Genomic DNA, 4,365 nt, shown 5'->3' on the forward strand with positions numbered 1-4,365 from the left:
ATGGAAAAAAGACAGTCTCTTCAACAAACTGTGTTGGGAATTTTGGACAGGCACATGCAGAAGAATGAAACTGGACCATTTCCTTACACCACACACAAAAATAGACTCCAAATGGTTGAAAGAACTAAACATGAGACAGGAGTCCATCAAAATCCTAAAGGAAAACACAGGTAGAAACCTCTTCGTCCTCGGCCACAGCAAATTCTTCCTGGAAACATCGCCAAAGGCAAGGGAAGCAAGGGCAAAAATGAACTATTGGGATTTGATCAAGATAAAAAGCTTTTGCACAGCAAAAGAAACCATCCACAAAACCAAAAGACAACCAACAGAATGGGATAAAGTATTTGCAACTGACATATCAGATAAAGGGCTAGGATCCAAAATCTATAAAGAACTTATGAAACTCAACAGGCAAAGAACAAATAATCCAATCAAGAAATGGGCAGAAGACATGATCAGACATTTTTTCCAAAGAAGAGATCTAAATGGCCAACAGACACATAAGAAAGTGCTCAACATCGCTCGGCATCTGGGAAATCCAACTCAAAACCTCAATGAGATACCACCTCACACCAGTAAGAATGGCTAAAATTAACAAGTCAGGAAATGACAGATGTTGGCGGGAATGCGGAGAAAGGGGAACTCTCCTACACTGTTGGTGGGAATGCAAGCTGGTGCAACCCCTCTGGAAAACAGTATGGAGGTTCCTCAAACAGTTGAAAATAGAGCTACCATACGATCCAGCAATTTCACTACTGGGTATTTACCACGAAGATACAAATGTAGGGATCCAAAGCGGTACATGCACCCCGATGTTTATAGCAGGATGTCCACAATAGCCAAACTGTGGAAAGAGCCAAGATGTCCATCGACAGATGAATGGATAAAGAAGAGGTGGTCTATATACACAATGGAATATTATGCAGCCATCCAAAGGAATGAGATCTTGCCATTTTGCAATGACGTGGATGGAACTGGAGGGTGTTATGCTGAGTGACATCAGTCAATCAGAGAAAGACATGTATCATATGACCTCACTGATATGAGGAATTCTTAATCTCGGGAAAGAAACTGAGTGTTGCTGGAGTGGTGGAGGGTGGGAGGGATGGGGTGGCTGGGTGATAGGCATTGGGGAGGGTATGTGCTATGGTGAGCACTGTGAATTTTGTAAGACTGTTGAATCACAGATCTGTACTTCTGAAACAATTAATGCAATATATGTTAAGAAAAATGAAAAAGAAAGTAGCAGGAGGGGAAGAATGAAGGGGAGTATGTTGGAGGGGGAGACGAACCATGAGACACGATGGACTCTGAAAAACAAACTGAGGGTTCTAGAGGGGAGGGGGTCGGTGGATGGGTTAGCCTCGTGATGGGTATTAAAGAGAGTACATTCTGCGTGGAGCACTGGGTGTTATGCACAAACAATGAATCATGGAACACTACATGTAAAACTAATGATGTAATGTATGGTGATTAACATAACAATACAAATTTTTTTTAAAGACATGAAAACAAAGAGGGAGACAAACCGTAAGAGACTGTTAACTATAGGAAACAAACTGAAGGTTGCTGGATGGGAGGTGGGTGAGTGGGACTGGGTAACTGGGTGTTGGGTATTAAGGAGGGCACATGATGGGATGGGGTGTTATATGCAACTGAAGAATCACTGAACTCTACCTCTGAAACTAATGATGGCTAATCCTTAGTTTAATTGAGGGCTATTCCATTGGCTAATTGAATTAAAATAAAAAAATAATTTAAAATAATTTAAAAAAAGAATATTCAGAGAAAATGCTTCTTCTTGGTTATTGATGGTAAAACAGATGTAGCCCATCAATGAGGAAAAGCTTCAATTATAAGAGATGTCATATTAAGAATAACGTCATAAAGGGGCACCCGGGTGTCTCAGTGGATTAAGCAGCTGCCTTCGGCTCAGGTCATTTCTCAGGGTCTTGGGATCGAACACGGCATCGGGCTCCTGCTCAGCAGGGACTGATCTTCACACTCTGCCTCGCCCCTCCCATTCATGATCTCTCTTCCTCTCACAAATTATTAAATAGAAACTTTTTTTAAATTTTTTTATTCTTATGTTAATCACCACATATTGCATCATTAGTTTTTGATGCAGTGTTCCATGATTCATTGTTTGTTCATAACACCCACTGCTCCATGCAGAACGTGCCCTCCTCAATACCCATCACCACGCTAACCCATCCCCCTCCCCCCCTCCCCTCTAGAACCCTCAGTTTGTTTTTCAGAGTCCATCACCTTTCATGGTTCGTCTGCCCTTCTGACATACTTCCCTTTTCTTCCTCTCCTGTTATCTTCTTCTTTTTCTTTTTTCTTAAAATATGTTGTGTTATTTTTTCAGAAGTACAGATCTGTGATTCAACAGTCTTGCACAATTCACAGCGCTCACCGTAGCACATACCCTCCCCAATGTCTATCACCCAGCCACCCCATCCCTCCCACCCCCAACCACTCCAGTAACACTCAGTTTGTTTCCTGAGATTAAGAATTCCTCATATCAGTGAGGTCATGTGATACATGTCTTTCTCTGATTGACTTATTTCACTCAGCATAGCACCCTCCAGTTCCATCCACGTCGTTGCAAATGGTAAGATCTCATTCCTTTTGATGGCTGCATAATATTCCATTGTGTATATAGACCACCTCTTCTTTATCCATTCATCTGTCGATGGGCATCTTGGCTCTTTCCACAGTTTGGCTATGGTGGACATTGCTGCTATAAACATTGGGGTACACGTACCCCTTCGGGTCCCTACATTTGTATCTTTGTGGTAAATACCCAGTAGTGCAATGGCTGGATCGAACGGTAGCTCTAATTTCAACTGTTTGAGGGACCTCCATACTGTTTTCCAGAGGGGTTGCACCAGCTTGCATTCCCACCAACAGTGTAGGAGGGTTCCCCTTTCTCCACATGCCCGCCAACATCTGTCGTTCCCTGACTTGTTAATTTTAGCCATTCTGATGGGCGTGAGGTGGTATCTCTTTGAGGTTTTGATTTGGAATTCCCTGATGCCAAGTGATGTTGAGCACTTTTTCATGTGCCTGTTGGCCATTTGGATGTCTTCTTTGGAGAAATGTCTGTTCATGTCTTCTGCCCATTTCTTGATTGGATTATTTGTTCTTTGGGTGTTGAGTTTGATAAGTTCTTTATAGATTTTGGATCCTAGCCCTTTATCTGATATGTCATTTGCAAATATTTTCTCCCATTCTGTCGGTTGTCTTTTGGTTTTGTGGACTGTTTCTTTTGCTGTGCAAAAGCTTTGTATCTTGATGAAATCCCAATAGTTCATTTTTGCCCTGGCTTCCCGTGCCTTTGGCGATGTTTCTAGGAAGAAGCTGCTGAGGCTAAGGTTGAAAAGGTTGCTACCTGTGATCTCCTTTAGGATTTGGATGGACTCCTGTCTCACGTTTAGGTCTTTCAACAATTTGGTGTCTATTTTTGTATGTGGTGTAAGGAAATGGTCCAGTTTCATTCTTCTGCATCTGACTGTCCAATTTTCCCAACACCATTTGTTGAAGAGACTGTCTTTTTGCCATTGGACATTCTTTCCTGCTTTGTCAAAAATAAGTTGACCATAGAGTTGAGGGTCCATTTCTGGGCTCTCGATTCTGTTCCATTGATCTATGTGTCTGTTTTTTGCCAGTACCATACTGTCTTGATGATGACAGCTTTGTAATAGAGCTGGAAGTCCGGAATTGTGATGCCGCCAGCTTTGCTTTTCTTTTTCAGTATTCCTCTGGCTATTCTGGGTCTCTTCTGGTTCTATACAAATTTTAAGATTATTTGTTCCATTTCTTTGAAAAAAGTGGATGGTATTTTGATGGGGATTGCATTGAATGTGTAGATTGCTCTAGGTAGCATTGACATCTTCACAATGTTGATTCTCCCAATCCATGAGCATGGAACGTTTTTCCATTTTTTGTGTCTTCTTCAATTTCTTTCATGAGTATTTTATAGTTTTCTGAGTACAGATCCTTTGCCTCTTTGGTTAGATTTATTCCTAGGTATCTAATGGGTTTGGGTGCAATTGTAAATGGGATCGACTCCTTGATTTGTCTCTCTTCTCTCTTGTTGTTGGTGTATAGGGATGCCACTGATTTCTGTGCATTGATTTTATAACCTGCTAGTTTACTGAATTCCTGTATGAGTTCTAGCAGTTTTGGGGTGGAGTCTTTTGGGTTTTCCACATTCAGTATCATATCATCTGCAAAGAGTGAGAGTTTGACTTCCTCTTTGCCGATTTGGATGCCTTTGATTACTTTTTGTTGTCTGATTGCTGTGGCTAGGACTTCTAATACTATGTTGAATAGCAGTGGTGAGAGTGGACATCCCTG

This window comes from Eumetopias jubatus, unplaced genomic scaffold (assembly GCF_037043125.1).
Source record: "Eumetopias jubatus isolate StellerSeaLion01/CBP00866 unplaced genomic scaffold, mEumJub1_p1.0 scaffold_65, whole genome shotgun sequence".
NCBI lineage: Eukaryota > Metazoa > Chordata > Mammalia > Carnivora > Otariidae > Eumetopias > Eumetopias jubatus.